The sequence below is a fragment of the Oryctolagus cuniculus genome, chromosome 20, assembly GCF_051225735.1.
Source record: "Oryctolagus cuniculus isolate XC-2025 breed Fujian yellow rabbit chromosome 20, ASM5122573v1, whole genome shotgun sequence".
Lineage (NCBI taxonomy): Eukaryota > Metazoa > Chordata > Mammalia > Lagomorpha > Leporidae > Oryctolagus > Oryctolagus cuniculus.
Genome location: NC_142886.1, coordinates 8,783,091 through 8,808,108, shown reverse-complemented (window position 1 = coordinate 8,808,108; position 25,018 = coordinate 8,783,091). Strand labels below are relative to the sequence as shown.

Sequence of the window (25,018 nt, the reverse complement as noted above, 5' to 3'; positions counted from 1 at the left end):
ATAAAAGATTAAATGTATACAGACATTTTTGATTTTTTATGACCTTTTTTGAAGAACAGAATTTCTGTCATGATTTTGTTACAAGAAAGCTACCAAAAAGACACGCATATCCAATTCTCGCATAATCAAAAAAAAAAAACACAAAAATTCTAATTATCTAAGACTAAATATTCTAGTAAATAAATTACTCTGATTTAATCTCAATCCATCCTAGGAAGAAGGAAACATACCCTATTCCTATCAACAGTCATACTAGACTGGGTTGTATAGTAGATCAATGTTCCCAAGGTGGGCTGCACGTGATGGCTGTTGTGCATTCTGGGAACTGAAAGTCCCTCCCTTTTCAGTCTGCTTGAGACACAGTGGGTGGCAGGGCCAGAATCCTACTCTGATGGCACTCACAGGGCTTCACCAGGAGCCCGGATCCTGATGGCTGTTCCAGGCCTTTGGGCAGTGAAGGCCTCTCCCATGTGGGGCTGGGGGCTCAGAAGGGACCCTGCAGCCAGGCTGGGTCCCTTGAATTCTCAGTTCACTGCCACAAAGGGTCCCTTCCTTCCTTCCTCTCCATGCTATAGCTCTGGATGCTGTCTCCCGGGTGCCTCCGCATTCCCCAGCCTGGAGATGCTTGGTCAGGTTTCCTCCAGATAATGGCGGCCTGCCTTGGTCTCAGCAGCAGCCTCGTCAGCTTCTCAGCAGTCCTGTGCTTTCTCCTTCAGAAAACCCGTCAGTGATGCACGGATGGTCCTGAGCATTACAGCACGGGCAGTGTGACAGGCCCCACACAGTGGGTACCTCCATGTAGGAGGAGAAAGAACAGCAGGAGAGACTGTGAACCCTTTCTCCTTGCGTCCTGACCTGACAAGAGGACAAGTGGTACTGGGAGCCCACGTCCCTCTTCTACCCCACTGATGGCCACACCCAACCCAAATAACATTCGTCAGCCTCCAGAGCCTCGTGTGCAGCCATGACCATTGTGGCCTCAGAAGAGGGACCAGAGGCCATGGTTCTGGAACTCGGAGCAGGTGTCCTTCAGCTCCACGGTTCATTTCGAGGAGGACATGGGAGGCTGAAATGGAGAATGTACAAACAGCATGGAGTACGGGTACTACCTCTTCAGAAGCAGCACCATGGACTCAGGCGGCTGCCAGGTCACACAGCACTGTGGGCAGCGTGGCCAGCAGTACTTGGAGGTTCCTCCCCTTGCCCTTGACCGGGTTCACTGGAGTGAGTCCATGGCTCTGATCAGCCGTAAGGTTTGGCTACTTCCTGAGGCCTTGGAGGCAAACCCTGATTAGACTGCAGATCCGCAAACCCCTTTCAGGGACTTTCTGCTTCTGGGTTACTCACTGTGTACAGACAACCCTCTACTCTGGGCCGCATCACACTAAAACTCATGACACTGTCTCATACCAAGCTTTCCTCACAGCTTGTGCAGGGTGACCCATGTGGTGCCCTGGGCCAGCAACCGCCTATGGGCCAGGAACATGGGAGGTAGGAGCTGATGGTGCTAAGGTAGGCAACAGGGTCCATGCTCTGAGATTCGGTTTCAGTGGCATGGGTGTGGCCCAGGCATGGTAGCCTCCCAGCAGATCAAGACAGCTGCAGGGGCACTGTGACCTTGCCAGGCTCTGCCAGCAAATTCCCCAGGTGCAGGAAGTGGGTGCTGCAGGCCTGGCCCAGAGACTCCCTGCTTGCACTCCTCTCCAGGCCTGCCCCTGCCACCGGCCTCACTGCCAGTGGCTGTTTCCTGAAAGGGATTCACTGTTCTGTACGTGGCAGTTTAAAATTCTGGTTTTGTGTTGACTCTGAAAATGTAGGCTATGTAATCATAGGACTTATATTTACCCAGAGTAACTGCAATGCAGTTTGTAAAAATTACCCTGGATATTTATTTTAAATACAGTTTCAAAATTTTAGAGTGTTTCATTTTATAAGTTCAAGTATAATTTCGGTAATGATTTCTACTTTTAGACAAAAATATCCTTTGAAATTTGTCTCCCATAAATTGATATAATGTGAAATGTGGGTTGTGAACGATACTCTCATTTGTTTCATTTGTTTGCTGCACACATTTTTTTTTTTTTACAGGCAGAGTGGACAGTGAGAGAGAGAGAGAAAGGTCTTCCTTTTGCCGTTGGTTCACCCTCCAATGGTTGCTGCGACCGGCGCGCTGCAGCCAGTGCACCACACCAATTCGAAGGCAGGAGCCAGGAGACAGGTTCTTCTCCTGCTCTCCCATGGGGTGCACGGCCCAAGGACTTGGGCCATCCTCCACTGCACTCCCGGGCCACAGCAGAGAGCTTGCCTGGAAGAGGGGCAACCGGGACAGAATCTGGTGCCCCGACCAGAACTAGAACCTGGTGTGCCGGTGCTGCTAGGTGGAGGATTAGCCTATTGAGCGGTGGTGCCATCCACAGACATTGTTAAGTTGATAGAACCTGAACAAATAAACAGTGAAACCCTCCCAGTTCAGGAAGAGGGGGAACTCATGGTTTCTTGAAGATGTCTCCCACTTGCTTCCATTACAGAAGAAAGATTCCATTTTTTGCTACATTTTATGCTTTCAGATGGGATTGTAGCTTTTGCTTTACAAATACATGGTTCCTGGCAAGAGCCAGTAGTGGGAGGATTGGAGAATGGTAAGATCCCTTCCATGCCTATTTAGTAAAGTAGAAATAAAGAGGAAGGCAGATGTCAGTTAAGGAGCTTGTCTGAAAATGCTTTTTTTTTCAAATATAACAAGATTATGCGTTTATTTTTAGTAAAATAAAATCTTTTGTTCTTTTGTATGCAAGCAAATACAGTGCCTGTAACTTTCTAGATCTCAAGTGGTGGATTCAGTCTTCATTTGTTGTGCTTCTATCTCAACCTACAAATTATAGTCTTTTGTATCAGTTATTAAATAAGCATGTAAAATTAACTCAATAAGAATACAGTTAGTTGAGATATTTGGTGTTTACAAAATATAAATAAGTACAATAAAGTAAGCGTTACATGCTAGAAGTACATATTTATTATTTGTAAATGATCCAAAGACTTGAAAGACCCATATTTATTATATAACCATATTTGTGAATTACCACTTAGGAACTTGAAGTGAAAAAGACAGTTATATATTTATATTAAGAATTCACATGGAAGTACATAACCCTCTCTCTCAAGTGCTCATCATACCTTACTACAAAAGAAGGAGGCCTGAGGCCACAGAAGTCCAAATATATAAAACACACTGAAATATCAAATATTTTGATATAAGTTCAAGCAAATCAAATAATGAGTTGCAAAGATTTTCATACAATTTGACTCAATTAAAACATAAACAGCTTAACAGCTGAAAAATTTTTGAAAAATATGAAGTTTATTGGGTATGAACAATGTATTTCATTTAAAAAAAAGCCTACAACAGGTTTATTTCATCATGGCTCCCATATTTTTAAGAATTATAATTCACTATACACAAGTTGCAAACTAAGCTAGAACAAATACGTAGAAACATCTGCAGATATTTGTAATTTGTCCTATGAAGTTCTGCAAAAGATAAAGAATTTAAACCATTAAAAATTTTAACGAAGGGCCTAGTGGTGTTGCAGGTAAAGCCACCACTTGCGATGCCAGGATCCCATATGGGTGCCAGTAGGTGTCTTGGCTGCTCACTTCTGATCCAACTCCCTGATAATGGCCTAAAAAGAAGAAAGACTTTTCCCAGGTGTTGGGATTCTGCCACACATGTGCAAGACCCTGAGGAAGCTTTTGGCTCTTGTCTTCAGCCTGGCCCATCCCTGGTCATTGAGGACATTAGAGAAGTAAATCAGTAGGTAGAAGCTTTCTCTCTCTCTGGGTCTCTCCCTCTCCCTCTGTAACTTTCACATAACTAAATAGATCCTAACAAAATATACAGTGACAAAAATTATTTTTTCTGATCATATTGATTTGACTCAATCAAATATGCTGGAAATGTGAGGTTAATGTTATTCTCATACACTATTAATTAATGATATTAATACATTCTTTTAGATGGTAATTTAGTAAGATCTATTCAAATTTGAAACATAGCATCCTTTCTATCTTGTAAGAACTTCACTGGAATTAGATCCTACACAAAACCCTGGATATTGTGGAATCATATGCACACCTCTGATAAGAACTTTTCTAATGTATTATATTTATCATATATAAAACATAATGGGGATTGTTTTGACAAAACAACAGACTAGTTATGGGATTTCTGGGTTTTGTTTCCAATGCATGAATGCTCAAATGATAGACCTTTAAATTAATTTATTGAGGGCTTGCCTACAATGTTACATATTCTGTAAACAATTCTGAATGTTGGATAAAACCTACAAGAACATATCCAAATATCTTTGATCTTTAATCTTAATCTTTAGTCTTTTTTTTTGACAGATAGAGTTAGACAGTGAGAGAGAGAGAGACAGAGAGAAAGGTCTTCCTCTCATTGGTTTACCCCCAAAATGGCCGCTACAGCTGGAAATATGCTGATCCAAAGCCAGGATACAGGTGCTTCCTCCTGGTCTCCCATGTGGGTGCAGGGGCCCAAGCACTTGGGACATCCTCCATTGACTTCCCGGGCAACAGTAGAGAACTGGACTGGAAGAGGAGCAACTGGGACTAGAACCCAGTGCCCACATGGGATGCTGGTGCCGTAGGTGGAGGATTAACCAAGTGAGCCTCCCCACCGGCCCCCAGAGATCTTTAATCTTAAACTAGTATGGCAAACTTTTCTATAAAGAGCCAGGTAGTAAATATTTTTGACTTTGTGGACTATAGTGCCAATGCTGTCATCTAAAATATGTGTAAGCTATAGGTAAATAGATGGGGTTGTATTCCAATAAAACTTTTTACAAAAACAAATGAAATAGATTTAGCCCACAGGAGCTATTACTGCAATGAATTTTCCTTTTCAGAATATCATGAATACATGTCATTACTCATTTTAAAGATATAATATCCCAGGGAGTTCCATACTATGATTTTCAAGAGGGAATTAAAAATAAACCTTTCAGGGCTGACTCTGTGGCACAGCAGGTAAAGATGCTGCTTGCAGTGCCAGCATCCCATATGGGCACCAGTTGGAGTCCCAGCTGCTCCACTTCTGATCCAGCTCTCTGCTATGGCCTGGGCAAGCAGTAGAAGATGGCCCAAGTGTTTGGGCCCCTGACCTAGGTGGGAGACCCGGAAGAAGTTTCTGGCTCCTGGCTTCAGATTGGAGCATCTCCTGCCATTGCAGCCAATTCTGGAGTGAACCAGAGGATGGAAGACCTCTCTCTCTCTTTCTGCCTCTCCTTCTCTCTCTGTGTTACTCTGATTTTCACATAAATAAATTTTGAAAAACTATAGAGATAAATGATAATTAGATGACAACAAATAAGTCAAAATGTTAAATTCAGTACAATTATCAGGAAAATATTAAAGAAATGTGTATCAAGAATTATACTCGCTAATTTAAAATATATAAAGATGATTTGCAGTCCTTTAAAACTACAGAGAAGGCAAAGAATGAATCACCTTGAAAAGGAAAAGAATTACTTTTGTCTACGAAAATGTGTACAGGTTGGTAAAATGATGCATTGGGACATCCCACTGCATCCCATATCAGAGTTCCCATTTGAGTCCTAGCCCACTGTTTTGGATCCGGATCACTTCTAGTGTGCCTGGGAGGGAGCAGATGATACTAAAATACTTAACTGCATGGCACTGCCCACATGGGAGCCTGATGGATTTCATTGCTCCTGGACTTGGTCAGGTCCAAACCTGGATGGTGCAGCTATGTGTACTGAGCCATTAGATGGAAGATCTCTCTCTCTTTCTGTCTCTCTGTTTCTCTCTGTCTCTGTCTCTCTCTCTCTCTCCCTTTTTTCCTACATCCTCCTCAGATTTTTAAATAATAAAGAAAATGTGAACATCAACATTTTCAGAAGAATGTAGAGAAATACCCTCCGCTAGGTGAGGTCTCAATGAGAAGGCCATCCAAGATGGTCACAGGTTCACTATTCTAGCATTGGTAGATATTGCTAGTCTACCAATTGGGAGAAATTGATAGTAGAGTAATGATAATATACATGTGATAGCAATATTTTGAAATGCAAAAGGAACTAATATTATAACATAGGTTTGAATATTGTAAATTAAGACTAAATATCAACAATAGCTATAAGAAGATACAAATAAATAATTTATTATGAATTATCTATTATCTTTAGACTATAATGAACATATGAGTTTCATAGCAAGAATTACTGCACCAGATCTAGAAATCTCTGATCATAGCATGAATTACTACGCCAGATCTAGAAATCTCTGATCAACTCATCATGAAAGATGTCATTGTAAATCACAGAATTTTTCATGATTTCATTATCACACAGGAAAAAGCTAACATTGATGGCCACACATTCACAGTGTTAATATTGCGAAAAACTGTTATACTAATAGCATACACAGGCAATCGTAATTATGACATGACAGAGGTAAAATCAATTCATGTTCTCATTCATAATATAGAATGTGATTACTCTCAATATTATGAGTAATTTGTTAGAACCCTTAATAGAACGAATCTTGGCTGTTCCACTTCTGATCCAGCTCCCTTATAATCCACCTTGGAATGCAGTGGAAAAGGTCCATATGCTGGGACACTTACACCCTTGTGGGAGATCTTTAAGTAGCTCCTAGTTCCTGATCCAGTTGTCGCCACAACCTTGATTTGAGAAGTGAGCCAGAGTGTGGGAAGATATCTCTCTCTCTCTCTCTCTTGCTCTCTTTCAATCTCTCTCTCTCTCTGCATTTCAAATAAATAATTCTTTTAAAAAAGAAACAATCACAATTTTATTTAAGAATAAATATAGAGCTTCAGGATTTTCAATCAAGAAAACATCACTCCATAAATCAGTAGAAAACTTTAAGACAACTGTATCTAGAAGGACACTGTGGAATATTTCAATTCCAATGTTAAATTGAATCTCATCACAATCCAGATGCAGTGAAGGGAAAGAACTTGAATGGGGGAAAGAATATACTGAACATAGGTAGTACAGAAAAAATGTGCACTTTAAAGTAGACAGGAAAGCTTAGACACTTTCCTTGAGTTAATAAACTCTCAGTAAAAATAGTAACCCACAATGCTAACACTTGCCTACAATTCGGGTACTGACTGATGTTATAAAATAGTGACAGTAATAAAGTCAAATAAAAATAAATGAAAAGTGATGTTCATATCATTGGATAAATTGTGATTAGGATAAAACTGAGCAGTTTGGTATGAATAATTACGAAGTGTCAACTAAACAAAGAGATTTAGTGAAAATAGTCTTAAATCATATTTTTAAAATGATTGCATATCACAGGAGTTAAGATAATGTACCCAAAAGAAGAACCCTGACTGTCGCTCCCCCTCTTCATGGAGGAACGACACAGGACCCTGCGCTGTTCTTTTGTCTGCTCGGCCCTCCCGGGTTTGCTGCTGGTTCTTCCCGGGTTGGCTACTGTCCCTTCCACCTCCGTGGAAGGGCAGTTCCCCCTGGCCACATTCCCCACTTCCGCAGGGGAGCGGCACACCGCCGGCCGGCTCTCTCGGGGGCTGCACAGGTGTTCCCCTTAGATGTTCCCCTTAGATGTTCCCCTTAGATGTTCCTGGTGCATGCCGTCTCTCTCCTCCTTTATAGTCCTCTTCCACCAATCCCAACTCTGCTACCCACACGCCGAGTACGCTGCTCTCCTCCAATCAGGAGCAAGTCCTACAGTTTATTGGCTGAACTGGAGGCAGCTGTGTAGAAGCTGTTTTCTTCTCTCCCAGTGCCATATTGTGGGAGAGCAGATGCATAGAATAAGTCTTAATTCCAGTAACTTAGTCTAGTCCGGGTTGCTCCCCACACCTGACATAAAAATTTCCTCATGTAAAATATGGCAGATGTGCTTAACAGCACTCTGGCCTCAGAATCAGCGCTTAAGGCTTTCAGATCTGGCTGAAGAGCCCATGAGAGTATTTTAGGCATGGAAAACCAAGACACTCTGGAAAAAAAAGACCTAAATCAAAGACCTCTGCAGTGAGATCCCAGTGGAAAGAATGGGCCATCAAAGAAGGAGGTACCTTTCTCTGAAGGGAGGAGAGAACCTCCACTTTTACTATGACCTTGTCTACATAAGATTGGAGTCGGCGAACACAAAAGGCTTTCATAGCCTTGGCAACTCATGACAAGAGCCTATGGTGATTACTGACACCATAAAAAAGAGTGTCAACATGTTAAATAAACAACAAGAGTCACTGTGCACTTACTCCTCATGTAGGATCTCTGTCCTTAATGTGTTGTACAATGTGAATTAATGCTATAACTAGTACTCAAACAGTATTTTACACTTGGTGTTTCTGTGTGGGTGCAAACTGTTGAAATCATTACTTAATATATACTAAATTGATCTTCTGTATATAAAGAGAATTGAAAATGAATCTTGATGTGAATGGAAGGGGAGAGGGAGCAGGATATGGGAGGGTTACAGGAGGGAGGGAAGTTATGTAGGGAGCCTTTGTAATCCATAAACTGTACTTTGGAAATTTATATTTATTAAATAAAAGTTAAAAAACATAATGCTATTGAAAATGTCAACAGTAGTGATAAATTTGGAGATCCCTAAAAACTTCTAAATAGCAAAAAATTGTGTGATTCTGATAGCATGAAGCAGTATATTGATGTTAGACCAATCAGAGATACTATGTACAGGAAAGATTCCAAGATAACCTAGAAAATTTCCATGCGACTTGTAAACCTACAATGAAAAAGCCACATATTCATAATGCAAGAACCAGTATACCTAAGAAACTGAAATTATATATGAGTGATAGCATTAAATTCAAAGGCAAAAGAAAAAAAGAATTTAAATGCTATGACAAAAATGATATGGTGGCAACTCTAAGTGGATAGAGTAATTTTGTAAAAAAGAAAACACAATTAATGCCAAGAAAATGTGACAATTTTTAGTGAACAATTATTCCTTAATATTACATGAAAAACCATGTGAAATTTTCAGAAACTAAAATCCAGAAAAGATAATTTCCTTTCCATAGTGATTTTAAAGGAACACCAGCATCAAGAAAATCCATAAAATCAATAAAGACTTAAAAACATCCTTGAAAGAGGAAAAGAGAATGCTGGTCTCAGATGGATGTGGGATGTTTTGAAGATAAACATTTCTTAGGTTCCTTACAAAATTTTGAGAGAACTGACAACACAATAAAAAGCCAACAAATATGACCACATGTTCACAGTGCTAGCATTGGTACATACTGTGATTAGATAATATAATTGGACAATAGTCATAAATTCAAATACAAGTACAAGTTTAAACTTTTCTCTATCAGGGTACAAATATATTTTGATAACAATGACTAGACCTGTTTTTATAGGAGTGAAACTACAATAAGAACATTAAGGTCATTTCATAAAAAATAGTCCATTGAATTCTTTAAAATGCAAAAAAGGAAGAATGAATGGAAAGAAAGCAAAAATTTTGAAAATTACCAGATAAACATTGATGGAAAGATATTTGTATCTAAATCCTTGAAAATTAAAAGTAAAATTTTATATTCCTCCAGAATTCCAGAAAAGCTAAAAAAAATCCTCTAGGAACTGAGAAAGATTGGGTTAAGATGGCGTGAGCATTTGGGACACAAAATAGTTGCAGAGAGAATTCAAAACATTTCCATCATGTTGATGTCATAAGAAGAAGCCACTCAAATAGGATATTGATGATATAAACAGGTCACACAGTGAATAAAGACAACAATTAAAAAAAATGAGCATTTTACACGTGAATTGTATTTTACACGTGAATTACATTTTGATGATTGTAATTAGAATATAGGATACATAATAGAGTGATCAATAGACATGAAGGAATTTGGTGAACAATAATCCAGTAAATATTTTTACCATGAGAAAAATTTTAAAATCAAGGAAGGTAAATCAAGGAATATTTTTGGTGCCTTAATTCTTTAATTATTCTATAATTTTCAACTTTTGGCTTATTTCCATTGGAAGTATCAAGTGAATATCCTTGTGTATATATCTCTCTTCACAATCCTGATCATTTTATTTTCATTCTTTTTCTAAAATTTTATTTATGTTATACAATTTTCATGTATTTTATATGTAGTGATTTAGAAACACTGTGATATTGCTCACCCTACCCTCCCTTTCATCCAGGTTCCAACCTTTCATCCTCCTCCCTCTCCCATTACCACTGTTAAATTTTCAAAGATCTACTTTCAGTTTAATTAATGTTTGTAAAGTTAGCCCCAAATTAAGTAAAAGAGTTCAATAAACAGTATAAGGAAAATGGAAAAAAATAATAATTTTCATCAAATTGATGAAACCACAATGAAAAATAAACCAGGATGAGCTAAGTTTTCTGTGCTAGGATGAGCATATACTACATCATGATGTATACATGTCACAGAAATAAAAGATGAGGATATAACTCATAATCTGATTATTGGAAGTGACAGCAATAATGTAGGAGCAATAGCATAACAAGCATATACAACAGGATTGGATCAACCAACATGTATTAAATTTGCATTAAACTTGAGAAATAAAAGAAGAAATCAATAATTGTAAGTAAGGAAAATATGCCATTTATAACAACAAAAAAAAAAACCCTTAAATGAAAGATACTGGCATCTACAGTTACACTTATGTACAAAAACTACCAAAGATAAAAGTATATTACCTAAAAAGGGAGAATGAGAATAGGAGCCAAAAGTCTTTCTGATGAACTATATACATAAAAATGGCCAACAAAATTAATAAAATTTTGAGTATGTTTATGATCTTTCAATATAAAATCCAAGCAACATATGGATAGGTTTGTTTCTAGGATGGGCTTTCATTACACTACTAATCATTTACACAGGTGATAAGAATACATTCAAAGACAAAATGAGATACACAAAGAGGTGTATTGGTTAGAATAAAATTTATATTATATTTTCAAGATTATGAGTAACATTAGATTAATTGAGAGTAACAATATTAATGACAAGCACATTAAAGAGATTTTTGTGGAAAATAGCCCATAGATATATATATATATAGTTTATTTATTTATATATTTGTATATAGAACAAAACTTTAGAAATGTATACATAAATATAAAATCTATTATCTAAAAAGTATAATTTAGAGTTCCAAGAATGGGGAACAAGCCACCAGCTGTAGCTCATAGTTTCCATCTCTCCCTCTCTACCAACCTCTAAAATTAGATAAATATATACAATCTTGAGGTCAAAACCACATCCAGATCCTGACACTTATCCAAATAATTGTCAGGAAATGTGCCAATATCTAGACACACAGTGCAAAATTTGAATAATCAAAAAACTCAATAATCAAACAATGAATTAGAGTTCCATAAAAATCCAGAAGTTATATATATATATATATATGTATAAACATATATACACACATATACATATAGCTAATTATTTTTTTTCATGTATATGTATATATTACCTTGAGAAGAGAGAATGCCTATGCTTGGTTAAGATGGCTCTGAGACCCTGTATACCTGAATGTTTCCTGGACAACTTATAGAATGCTGAGTGTGATGGTGATCTCACAATAAAGATTTAAATCATCATAGACAATGGTCACAGGGCTGGGATTAGCCTAGACTAGAATATCTGTGAAAAAGAGTGAGTTCAATGAATTCAAGGTTCAAAAAAATTTACCTAAATTTCTGAAGTAAATGGTTAATTTCAAGTTACATGTATGTACATAAGGCTAAAAATGAACTCCCCAGCTAACAAGACTGATGGAACACCCCTAGTTTGTTCTCAGGTACTGTGAATATAAAATTTGTTTGGACAACTTCCAGAAATTGAAGAGTTGATGCCCTAACAATGATAAAGAAAATCATGGTAGCCTTAAGTTTCCTGCACTAGAACTGACACAAATTAGATTATTGACTATTTACTCAGGCTACAGTAAACAAAATCAAATACAACATGAAAAGTAGAGAAATGGGACAATTTTATATATGTGGTATATTGACTATTGGATATACCAATGGCAAATTTGGTAGAAACAGAAATAAGGCCCCAAGAAGATGTAACAGACATAGATAAAAACAGCCCTAAATAAACATTTAAGCTACAGAAAATGTGTACTTTCTTAAATCAAGGAAATTGTATGCCAATGAATTCAATAATCTTAGAGCCAAGATAACAGTGTCTCAACCTAATGCATGGAAAATTTAAAATGAATGCCAATTTTGAGTCTCTAAAAATAAAGAAACTATAAATCACATGTGTCCTTGACAGTGAAACAATGTAATGTCCAAAAGTGATTTTATAGAACATGAAGATGGAGGTTACTAATGCTACCTGAACAATTTTGAGTAAAGTCATGGCATTATTAGGTAAATGCCCAAAAGAATGCCATACATTGGCAGTGCTAAGATTAGATTTCATGTGGATATTGATAAACACAAAGTAATAAATTAAAAATGAAAATAAAAATACAAACCTGATGCACCTGGCAAGGGAAAAGTTTGCTTTGCCTTAAGTAACAATGAGTATTATAGTGTGAGACATAATTTAAAGACAAACATGTGGATGGGTATTTCTATAAAAGGGTCCAGAATAAACTGGAAAAATTGTAGAATGGCAGGGACAGGTATTTTGGAAAATTTCTGAAATCAGAAAATAATTTACAGCTCCAGTAACATCCAGAAAGATATAGTATCCCATGCTGATGACCATGATGGTACTGGCCCCATAAGGTGCTGAAATCCTGTACTCATGACAGTATCTAGGACAACTTGCAGCATTTAAATTGAGTTTATAACCACAAAATCATAAACAAAACTATGGTACCTACTGTTTCCCTGTGCTAGTATTGTCATAAATCAGGTTACTAATCACACATTCAGGTGGCAGTGGTAAATTCTAAGACAAAATAAAGAGATATACACTCTATATAAGGCAGTTCATTTTGATTACATATTGCACAAATTAGTAATTTGGGAGAAAAAGAGTCAAAATCATATAGAGATGGCATGGAGGAATACCAAACTTAAAATTACATTAAAATAATAAAAATTCCAGGAACTTAAATTAGAAAAGACCATGCTGACTAATATATTAACTTTTAGTGAGCATACAAGTACCTTGACCAATAAATATTTATGGTCAAATTTTGATTTTTGAGTACTAAAAAATAGCAAATTGTAAACAGAATACATTAACTTGAATATCTGAAAGGGTCTGCTGCAGTGACACAATTTTGTACAATCATGTACATGGAAGGAGTGAGACAACTTACAGAAATGTGAGCCACTTGATGTTCAAAAAGAGAATGCTGACTAGAATGAGCAAATGCTTTCAGGGCTATGATTGGCATGTATTTTGATATTGAGTATTAGGGAATAATTTTGTAGAAGTCATAGGGAATAATGTATTATTGACAAAACAGTATACAGGAATTTTGTGGGAAAGAAACATATATATGTATATGTACATACACATATATGTATATGTATAAATTTATGAAAGAAAATAAATTTAACAGAACTTAAAACAAGAATATTTCAAGTATCTTAACAAAATATATTTAAACTATAATACTGATATGAAGAAATGACTTTGTAAATATTTCCAGAATCAAGTCAAAGTGTGTAGTTACAAAAGAGTCCATGAAATTTAACAAAATATCTGATCTGCAAAGGAGAATGATGACACTGATGCAAAATGATTCTATGCAATGTTGTGCATGAACATTGTCTGAAAACTGGAAAAAATTAGGTAAAGTTGATTACATTACAAAGATAAAGTAACCCAAGATTGCCACAGGTAACTTGTTCTATCATTGACATTAAGTTACACTATTAATGAAAAAAGTAAAGGAGTAGTAATGAATTCAAAAATAGAAATGGAATAAAGTATGTATTCAATGACATAAATTGATGATCATGTTCAACTGAAGTGTAATTTTAAAAATAAATTATTCAGATATGGCATGGCACATGACATTTTAATTACTGTGACTAGAAACTTGTAATTTGTTTGTATTTATAGAATTTTAAGCAGACATAGGTGAAATTTTTAAAAAAATAGGCCTAAGATTATATTTACAAAAGAGTACGTAATTGCAGGAATACAATGCAGATAAAATTTTTTTAAAGATTGAACCGGCGCCGTGGCTCAATAGGCTAATCCTCCACCTTGCGGCGCCGGCACACCGGGTTCTAGTCCCGGTCGGGGCGCCGGATTCTGTCCCGGTTGCCCCTCTTCCAGGCCAGCTCTCTGCTATGGCCAGGGAGTGCAGTGGAGGATGGCCCAGGTGCTTGGGCCCTGCACCCCATGGGAGACCAGGAAAAGCACCTGGATCCTGGCTCCTGCCAGGATCAGCGCGGTGCGCCGGCTGCAGCGGCGGCCATTGGAGGGTGAACCAGCGGCAAAGGAAGACCTTTCTCTCTCTGTCTCTCTCTCTCACTGTCCACTCTGCCTGTCAAAAAAAAAAAAATTTTTTTTAAAGATTTATTTTATTTATTTGAAAGACAGAATTCCACAGAGAAGTAGAGAGAGACAGACAGAGAGAGAGGACTTTCATCTGCCTGTTCACTTCCTGAATGGCACTATGGCAAAGGCTGCTAAAATCCGATTCCAGGAGCCAGGGACTTGTACCAGGTCTCCCACATGGGTGCTGAGGCCCAAGCATTTGGGCCACCTTCTTGGTTTCCTGAGCATATTGGCAGGGAGCTGAATCAGAAGTGGAGCAGCCAGGACTTGAACTGGCACCCACATAGGATACCACAGCTGCAGGGCGGGCTTTGACCTGCCACACCACTGCATGGACCCCTAGACCAATTAATGTTACTTAGCATAATAATTCGGAAACAAAGATAAAAGCATGTTAATGTAGCATGTGGAAATTTTCAAGATCAACATTAAATTATGTGTACCATTGAATCTATAAAATGTTCTAAAGCACATGTACTCTTGGAAGGGTGAATGGTCCACTATTTCAATAGTTCTCAGGAAATGTGCAAATGAATGTTCTGAGATGATGTATGGAATTTTGTTTGAAATGATGAACTCACAATAAAAATGGCAAGAAAATTTAAGAGTGAAAGTCTGATGTTAGCTCTTCAAGGAAGATGGAAGAGAAATATAGATGAAAACGATAAAATGCAACAGGAAATAAGACTTAGATGCACATAGTATGCTAAAAAAATTCAAAATGTCTGTGAACAGAACTGAGTCATTCTTTAGGAATGATAACAAAGTTGTGAACACATATACAGTAAGTGAATGAAGATATCAATTAAATTAACTCTTAAAGAATAAAAAGAAAATTGTCATATTTTAAAACAAGAAACCAACATGTCTCATAACAAAGTCAAGTTAATGGAATAGAAGTATACAGAATTACACTTTGGAAAATAAAATAACCAAGGTAAATATCTTTTTCATACAATTCACAATTTGGTACATATATTTCATATATAGCCATGTGTATTTGCTTCTGAAAAATTATGAACAAGAAAGTTACACAGACACTTCATGAAAGGATATGACATGGTCACCTCCCAACAAAAAACAGGCCAGGGTAAGCCCAGGTTCCCCATGTTAAAATTAAAACAACAAAGCGGCGCTGCGGCTCAATTGGCTAATCCTCTGCCTGTGGCACCAGCACACCAGGTTCTAGTCCCGGTCAGGGCACGGGATTCTGGCCCAGTCACTCCTCTTCCAGTCCAGCTCTCTGCTGTGGCCTGGGAGTGCAGTGGAGGATGGCCCAAGTCCTTGGGCCCTGCACCCACATGGGAGACCAGGAGAAGCACCTGGCTCCTGGCTTCAGCCACAGCGGCCATTGGAGGGTGAACCAACGGTAAAGGAAGACCTTTCTCTCTGTCCCTCTCTCTCACTGTCCACTCTGCCTGTCAAAAAAAAAATACTACAACATAGCATGGTAATGACAATAGCACTGCTACAGAGCACTGCTACGGAAGTGTAAATAATCTCATTACCTGCAAATCAAATTTGTCCCAAAATAGGTGTGATATTTTGCATTTTATTTTATTGTGGTTAGAAAATAGAACTTTGGGAAAGAAGTTAAAGAATCCCAAGCAGATGTAATGGACATGATTGAAAATTATTTCCAAAATTTCACTTACAAAAATGTAAAATTTGCAGGAATTTAATCTAAAATGTTTATGGTACTCAGGGAAATGATGTTAAATTAAGTATACCACCGTGTATTATTCAACAGTTACAATTATTATAGGTTTTTTTTTGAGGCCAACTCTGCTTTTGTTGCACAAGAGCTGCTCCATGGCTGCCAGGAGCTCGGGATTCAGGAGCCATGCGCGTGGGGCTCGGCCAGCAGCCCGAGGTCCTCCAGCACAGCTGGGTCCCACGAGAAGGTCGAAGGGCGGAGGGCACCTGGGGGCAGAGCAAGCTTCACCCTGCTGCTGGGGGGCAGCACGCGGCCCTGCTGTCTGACTTCCCGGGGCCCCGCACCCAGGCTGGGCACCCCTCCCCAGGGTGCACTCCTTCAAGGCCAGGTTCTCCTCCTCCAACAGCTTCTGCCCCCTGAGGCCAGCAGCTCCAAGTACAGCCAGCCGCTCTCCAAGGCCTCCCAGAGGAAGCTGTACAGCGCCAACAATCGCTTGCAGGCATAGAAGGTCCCCGCGGGCAAGACGGTCAGGGCTGACTGGACAGCATGCACCATGCCCGCGGCCCTCCCGGGGCACCCAAGCCCCAGGGCCCCCCCCACCCCCAACCCGCCTCCTGCAGCAGGCAGCCGTCTGGGAGGCGCATGCGCAGTAACGTGAACCTGTACCCCCCGCAGCTCCCTCTGCTCCTCCTACTGGCGCCTGGCCTTAGCCCACAGCACGCTCAGCTGCTGCACTACACTGGCCCTGAGCCTCTGCTCTGGCTTCACCTCTTCTGCCATGAAGCTGAAGAAGTCCGCGGGGCAGCTCGAACTTGGAGGCCTGCAGCATGGTCCCCACGGGATCAGCAGCCAGCGGCTGCTCCTTGTGCCTGTGCAGGCTCTGGGGCTGGGCCAGCAGCGCCTGGGTCAGCACCTAGAACTCTTGCGGGCTCTCCTGATCAGGACTGGAAGCAGGGCCTTCTGGAACCCGATGGCCTCAAAACACTCGTGCGCCCCCTCCAAGCAGTTGATGCGCTCCGAGAACAGCTTGTTCTGCAGCTTGATCTTCGGTACTTCTCCTCCTCGGGGTGCAGGTGCAGGTTGTCCAGGTACTTGGCAGTGGTGTCCACGCCCAGCTTCACCCTGTCACGGGCTTTGTTGAATGTGTGGATCTTCATGATGGACACAGCCTCTGAAAGAATGGCCTCCTTGATGCCGGCCTCCTGCTGGTCCCTGCTCAGGGTGGCCCCGTGAGCGCGCAGGTGAAGTACATGCCCAGCACCACCAGGTGAGCTGACCCTCCTCTTTGGCCTCAGGGACCGCGTTAGTCCCTTGTGCCTCGGGGCTCCCACGGACAGTGGCCTGGGCTCGCAGCTCCTTCCTCACCTGGTTCCCCATGGACCTGGGTCCCTGGGCCCAGGGCTGCTTCTGCTCCAGCCGCCACCATCTGTGCCTCATCGGTGGGTCCCCAGCGGGGCAGGGCTGCCTCAGAGCCAGCTGGTTGGGTTTCTCTTTGGGGGCCTTCTCCCCCAGGGAGTCTGTGGTTTCTGACCAGGCCCTGAGCTCTTGAATTTGATGTCTGCCTTGATCTCCTGGAAGAATTTCTTCATGTTGGGGGGGGGCAGTAGTGGTGGGGGAGGGGGGCACAGCCCAGTCAGGATGGGCTCAATTAGTATATATATAGGAAAAATATGGGCACAGAGAAGTGCATTATGGACAATTTCAAAAATCTAAGATAGTTTAATTTTTCATTTTCTAAATATTCACGAAGGTAAATATAAATTTGCTGTCAATGAGTATGATGACACTAGGGCCTAGAAGATTCTAAAGAGCTTTGAACATAACAGTTACCTGGAAACCACCCAAAATATACAGGGAGTTGATGACCTCAAAATGAAAAATGAAAACCTCATGTTTTCTCCGATGTGTAGTCGCTAATAAACAGAATAATAAACAAATTTATTGTATATGAGTGAAACTGTCATGTTGAGATTTGATTATTATTGATAGTGCTTGTCTACTCCCATGAACTGTGGTCTTTCTACTTTTGACTTGTTGAACTCTTTATTTAGTGCTGCATTTTGCCTGTGACTATAAACAAAAATGTTATCCCAAAAATTCAAAAAGAAAGGAAGGAAGAGGGAAGGAGATAAATGTCATTATATCCTTAGAATTGTACCTTTGAAATACACGAAATCGGTTCTCTTTAAATTAATAAAAATAAATTATTAAAAACATATGATCCATTCTCCTGAGTGTGACAAGGTATTTTATTCTGCCCTGTGACTTGCCTTGTTTTTCTTCAAGAAAGTATTTTTAGCATATTGTGTTCAACATTAGATGATATGTAAAATGCAACCAAGAAAGGGATATCAAAGAACTGTGCTTTCTCTTTGAACCAGACTGTAATTAGCTGTTCTCCCATGCAATTAGCCAGGAGGTGGATTGGCAGCCAGCACATGAATCAGTGCTCATATGGGGTGCTGCCATCACGGGAAGAGGAATTACCTGCTCTGCCACAATGCTGGCTCCTCATTCACTTTTATTGGTATGTGGTCTTTTATGAAGTGTGTTCTCATAATTTTCCTCTCTCATTGGTTTGTCTTATTGTTGAGTTATAAACATAAATAGCCAATACTTTCAGTTGTCCAAAGTACTAAAATTCCAACAATGCGCCTATCACTCTCACTCTTCTCATTAGTAAAAGTAAAATTTCAGCAACCATAACCCATAAAATTGTACAATAAGGAAAGACCAGAGACTGTTCCCGAACAATAAATCAATTTAATTCCAGATGCCATCTTAGCTTGATTTATCTAGTACTCTAAAAGCATAGACCACATGCTAGGTCATAAAGTAAGTCTCAGCAAATTCAAAAACTTTGACATAATATCATGCATCGTCTCAGATGAGAAATGGAATAAAGCTGGAATTCAACAACTCAGGATTCTCTAGATCACACAGAAACACATCGAGACTGAACAACATGCTTTTGATTTAACAGTGGGTCATACAAGAAATCAGTACAGAATGTAAAAAGGAATGGGATACAGCCAAAGCAGTGTTAAGGGTGAAATTTATAGCAATCAGTGCCTACATGAAAAAATTGGAAAGATACCAAAAAAATGAGCTATCAATGCATCTCAAGGACCTAGAAAAACAACAACAAATCAAACCCCAAATTAATAAGATGAAAGAAATGATTAAAATGAGAGAATAAACAAAAATGAAACCAGTAAAATAACAAAAAATAGGTGAAATGAAGAGCTGTTTTTTTGAAAAAATAAATAAAATAGTTCTACCATTGGAGCAACTAACCAAAAAAAGAGGGAGAAGACCCAAATCAATAAAACCAGAGGTGAAAAGGATATGTAACAACATATAACACAGAAATAAAAAGAACCATTAGAAAATATTATAAAGTTTTGACAAAACTATAAATTTTAAGAATGAAGTAGGTCATTGCAGCACTCCAATCACAGAATGGAAAAAAAATCACCATGCTAAGGCAGATCATAATTAAACTGCATAAACCCAGAAATAAAGATAAATCTTAAAAGCCCTGTAAAAGAAAATGATGGATTTTTTAAACAGAGGATCAATAGAATGTTAACAGCATTCACTGTTGGCGTTCATACAAATTACATGACTCTCAGAAACCTCCTTCAAGTACTGAATGAAAAGAGTGTTTGTGTAGTATTTTTCATATGGGCAAAGTATCTTTCAAAACTCAAAAAGAACAGTATGTTCATGTTACAAATATTTTATTTGAGATTGACATGCATATATGACTTTCATGTAAAATATTCTATTACATTTGAAAAGCATACTAAAATAATCCTAATCTCTTTTCTCAAGCCACTTTAGATAATAATCTTAAAGGAATTATCCAAGTATCTAAAGATATATAGACTACAGAAAATTTCTAAAATCAAAGGTTACTTTACATTTACTAAATTGTATAAAATGCAAAAATAAAGGAATTTGGTGAAAAATAAATTGTAATTATATAAAGTGAGAAGTAAAAATCAATGAATATAAAACTCACTCCACCTACTAGAGAAATTCTGAGGATGTATATCTAGAGCTACATTTTGGGAAAATTCAGAGAATGATAATTTTGGAATTATAAAAATTAAGAAAGTTTAAAAATGTGTGACTTTAAAGTGTGTAAGATTAAGCTTACCCTAACAGAGTTCAGAGAGACTATACATTAATGTTGCCAGCAAAACTTAACAGAATTTTGAGTGATTTGATGTCATCACTGTGAAAGAAAGTCAAGCCAGAATGTCACAATACAAGGATTTAGTTAAACAAGGATATTAAGTACACACATACTTGGCACAGACGATGTGGCACAACAGGTTAAGGCCCCGGCCTGCAGTGCTGCCATCCCATACTGGCACCAGTTCCAGTCCCAGCTGTTCTATTTCCAATCTGCCTCCCTGTTCATGTGCCTGGGGAAAGCAGTGGAGAACAGCCAAACTCCTTGAGCCCCTGTACTCACATGGGAGAACCAGAAGAAGCTACTGGCTCTTGGCTTTGGATCAGCTGAGCTCTGGCCATTGCAGCCATTTGGAGAGTGAACCAGTGTATGGAAGACATTTATTTCTCTGTCTCTCTTTGTCTCTGTCTCTCTCTCTGTAACTCTTTCAAATAAATAAATCATTAAATAAAAAAACTCCATATATCAATAACTGCAATCACAAAACCAGAAAGGCTGCTCATAATATAAAATACACCACTAATACTGTAAGTAAAACTAAATAACTTCATGGGAATTACAATAAAATCACTAGCAGATATAAGGGAGTTGGGCGAAAAAGGAATCCATTTCAAACAGTATAAAGTATTTGTAAATAGAATGTCTTAAGTTATGTACTTTACACAGTATATTATAGGAATGGTACCAGTGCCCAGAAATACATGATGGAAAATTTCACATGTCAATGGCAACATTCGGGAAAAGATAAATTAATGTGTGGAACAGAATACTGTGGCAATCACTCTCAAAATTTGTGTGGTGAATATTGGATGCTTTGTTAGGTTGCACTATTTTTCTTTGAATGCTCAATTCTGAAATATTCTTGAGGCTAACGTTGTTAATTTTTTTTTCATGTGGTCATTATGTCTGATTTGCCATGTACTATACAAACACTCTTCAATTTGGGCTACAGGGTGTCAAATTTATAGACTAAGGAAAAATTGATCAATGTGCCACAGTGAGTTGTCCAATTCATGGTTGGATATAACTTTCCAATTAACCCTCTTATCTTTTCTCAATATTACAAATATGTATTTTTTTATATATATTTCTTATACACACACATATGTATATATATCCCACGTGATATTTTTTTCATGGACTGAAATCACTTTGTGGTATTTTTTCTGCAACACTGGAGATTTTTTTAAAAAAATATGCTTAAGGTGAGGGAATTTTAAAAATCCTTTTTTACAGAGACAGTCTTTAGTGCATGTGCACCTCCAACCCTGAACTTGTTAGCGATGCTGCTTTGAGCCAGGTCAGCAAGTTAACCTGTACAAGTTTGCTAATAAAGGATGGTTGATATTTCCAAAAAAAATGTGAATGTTACATAATTTTTCAAAGTTTCCTGACACATCAAAACATCATGTTGCATGACTTGAATTAACACAAATTTTGTCAATAATATCCAACAGTCTGGAAAAAGTAAAACAAACAAAAAGAACCAGGCTCTCATATCAAAATATAAATTCAAAAAAACTCAGTAGACATATCTTCGTGATTGGAAAGGCTTTATGGAACAGAATAATTTTTAAAATACTCATAAATTTGAGCAGAAAAACTATCTATGTTAAAAGTGCATATGCAGACAGCAGGCTGTCAAGGGAAAGTGTAAAGGCTAAGATGATAACCAAGTGTCAAATTACAGGGCACTTGAGCTCCTCTAAAACCTGAACAGAAATGCCAAGTCAAACAGAACTTTTGTTTTAGCCTTACCCACCCCAGGTGACTATGTTATTGGAAACAGAAAATACTGAGACTCCCTAGAAACAGCTGTGCTGAGAGACCAGCATCCTGGAAGAGACCCTGCTGCCCACATATTTAGAAAACTGGGGGGAATCAGGTCCCGGCAGGGAAGGATGGAGGAGCCCAGGGCCGCACAAACTACAGCTCCCGTCCCACAGGCACCCCACACACGGAGCCCACATTCTCCCTAATGACCACCCCGTGCCCAGTGCACAGTCGGGGAGACGCGGGGCTGCTGCCACACAGCCGCCCGGGGAAGGCTCTGGGGATGAGAAGTCGCTGAGAGCAGGGAAGGGGCAGGGCGTCGGGGGTCCTGGGTGCCAGTCCAGACCCTGACCCCCGGGTCTGAGGGGACCAAGGGAAGCGCTGGGCCAGCGGCAATATGGCACCACAGATTCGGAGACGACCTCTGGGAGGCCCGCGTCCTGCCAGCTTCTCAGCAGCTTCCACGGCTGCTTTACGCCTCTCCCGACACCTGGGCGCACACACTCACCACGTCGCGGTTTTCAGCTCCAGGTGTCCAGCGTCCCCCGGTGATGAAGGTGGAGGCCACGGAGCCCGACTCACTTCGGGAGCCTTGCGCCTGCAGAGCCGTCTCCTAGCACCTCGCTCCTGCCCAGAACTGTAAGATGACTGTGACGTCAGGACCCCGCGTGATGACGTGGCGTGGACGTCGTCGTGCCTGATTGGACAGCGTGCATGGCCGTGAGCACACACAACCTCGCAACGGATGCATCCTATCATCATCTTCCACGGCAATGGGCCCCTGACTGCAGGTTGTGCTGGGTGGGAGCAGCAGGAGGCGAGGCCTGGGTGCAGGTCGGACTCCACCTCCCCAGGCGGGAGGCCTCTCCCCTCTGCTCCTGCACCTGCCGGGTCCCTCCTGTGGCCCTGCCCTCCCTGATGGGTCCCTGCTGGAGCTCTCGGTGCAGTAACTGCTTCAGTGAGTCACAGTTCTGTGCGTCGGCCTCTGGGCTTTATTTTCTTCGTATTGTGACTCATTTTCCTGTTGGGTCATTTGTGTTACTGTTTAATATTGATTGGAAGAAAGCTGAAAGACATCCCATGATTTAATCATTATTTTCCCGTTTCTCCTGTTAATATTTGCTTTCTACTCTGCCTATTGACCTTTAATATTTTCTATTTGTTTCTTGCTGGTGCGTGGTAATCTAATGGATTTTAAAAATATTGATCTTTCCATCAATCTGGTTAAATTCTTTATCAGTTGTATCTGTTTTTAGATTTTATGGACTCTAAATATCTCCAATATATTGACATTTTATTCCTTAGAAATCTTTACACCTTATTTTTAATTTTGCTCTCCTTTCCCTCCACTTCCCCGATTAAAAATTTGATGAAAGAGGAGGCACCTGGTCTAGCCTTCCTTCCAGGGAAAAAGCTGCCTATGATCCTGTAGGTATTGTGTTGTTTGTTGTAAGATTCTTTTTAAACAATCTTGATAAGAGCATGGAAGTCATTTTTTTACTATACTGCTGTCATTTTTTTTTATATTTCACGCTGATTGTTTTCAAACACTTTTAACATTAAATCTAAATGGTCATGTGATTTTCTTCTTAAATTTTTCACTTGGGTGGCATGTACCAATGCCATCTCACCAGTCCCGGTGATCAATTTCTGTTCACAATTGATCATAATGGTAGGACTAAGAGCCAAAGGAAGCACATAAAAAAGACTAGTGTCTGCAAACACTAGCTGATAGAATCAAAAAGGGAGAGAACAATCCAACACGGGAAGCGAGATACACAGCAGACCCATAGAATGGCAAATGTCCTAAACAGCACTCTGGCCTCAGAATCAGCCTTTAAGGCACGCGCATCTGGCTGAAAAGCACATGAGAGTATTACAGGCATGGAAAGTCAAAACACTTTGGCAAAAAAAAAAAAAAAAAAAAAAAAAAAAAACTAAATGAAAGATCTCCGCGAGTGAGATCCCAGTGGAAAGAATGGGTCATCAAAGAAGGAGGTACCTTTCTCTGAAGGGAGGAGAGAACTTCCACTTTGACTACGAGCTTGTCTAAATATGATCGGAGTTGGTGAACTCAAAAGGCTTCCATAGCCTTGGCAACTCATGACAAGCGCCTAGGGTGATTACTGATGCCATAAACAAGAGTGTCAATTTGTTAAGTCAACAACAGGAGTCACTGTGCACTTACTCCTCATGTAGGATTTCTGTCCTTAATGTGCTATACATTGTGATTTAATGCTATAACTAGTACTCAAACAGTATTTTTCACTTTGTGTTTCTATGTGGGTGCAAACTGTTGAAATCTTTACTTAGTAAATGCTAAACTGGTCTTCTGTATATAAAGAGAATTGAAAATGAATCTTGATGTGAATGGAAGGGGGGAGGGAGAGGGAAAGGGGAGGGTTGCAGGTGGGAGGGAAGGTATGGGGGGGAAGCCATTGTAATCCATAAGCTGTACTTTGGAAATTTATATTCATTAAATAAAAGTTAAAAAAAATTTCACTTGGAAAATTCAAATGAATTGTTTAAATGTTTAACCTTTTGTAATTTTTTCTTATATCTCACTTGTAGTTCATTATATTTTCATATCTGATTTTATTTATTATAAAAATTCTACGAATATATGCATCTGTTTATGAAAGAGTGGCTTATACTTAATTCATATTTAAAGTTCTGGTCAACTTACATCATCATCTATGTAATGCTGGCTTTCCAAATAAATTTGAAAATATTCTCTGCTTATTTCACCTTGGTACATCTGAGAAACATAGAAGTGTTTGGAATATTTTGTATTTCTTTCTTTGTTCCTTAAGATTTATTTATTTTTTGGAAGGCAGAGGTACAGAGCAGC

The 25,018-nt window shown here is 39.3% G+C and overlaps 1 pseudogene; it reads right to left on the bottom strand.

The window, feature by feature from the left end:
• Positions 1-16,272: 16,272 nt before the first annotated feature.
• Positions 16,273-17,779, bottom strand: LOC100348195 (UBX domain-containing protein 6 pseudogene; annotated as a pseudogene).
• Positions 17,780-25,018: the final 7,239 nt, after the last annotated feature.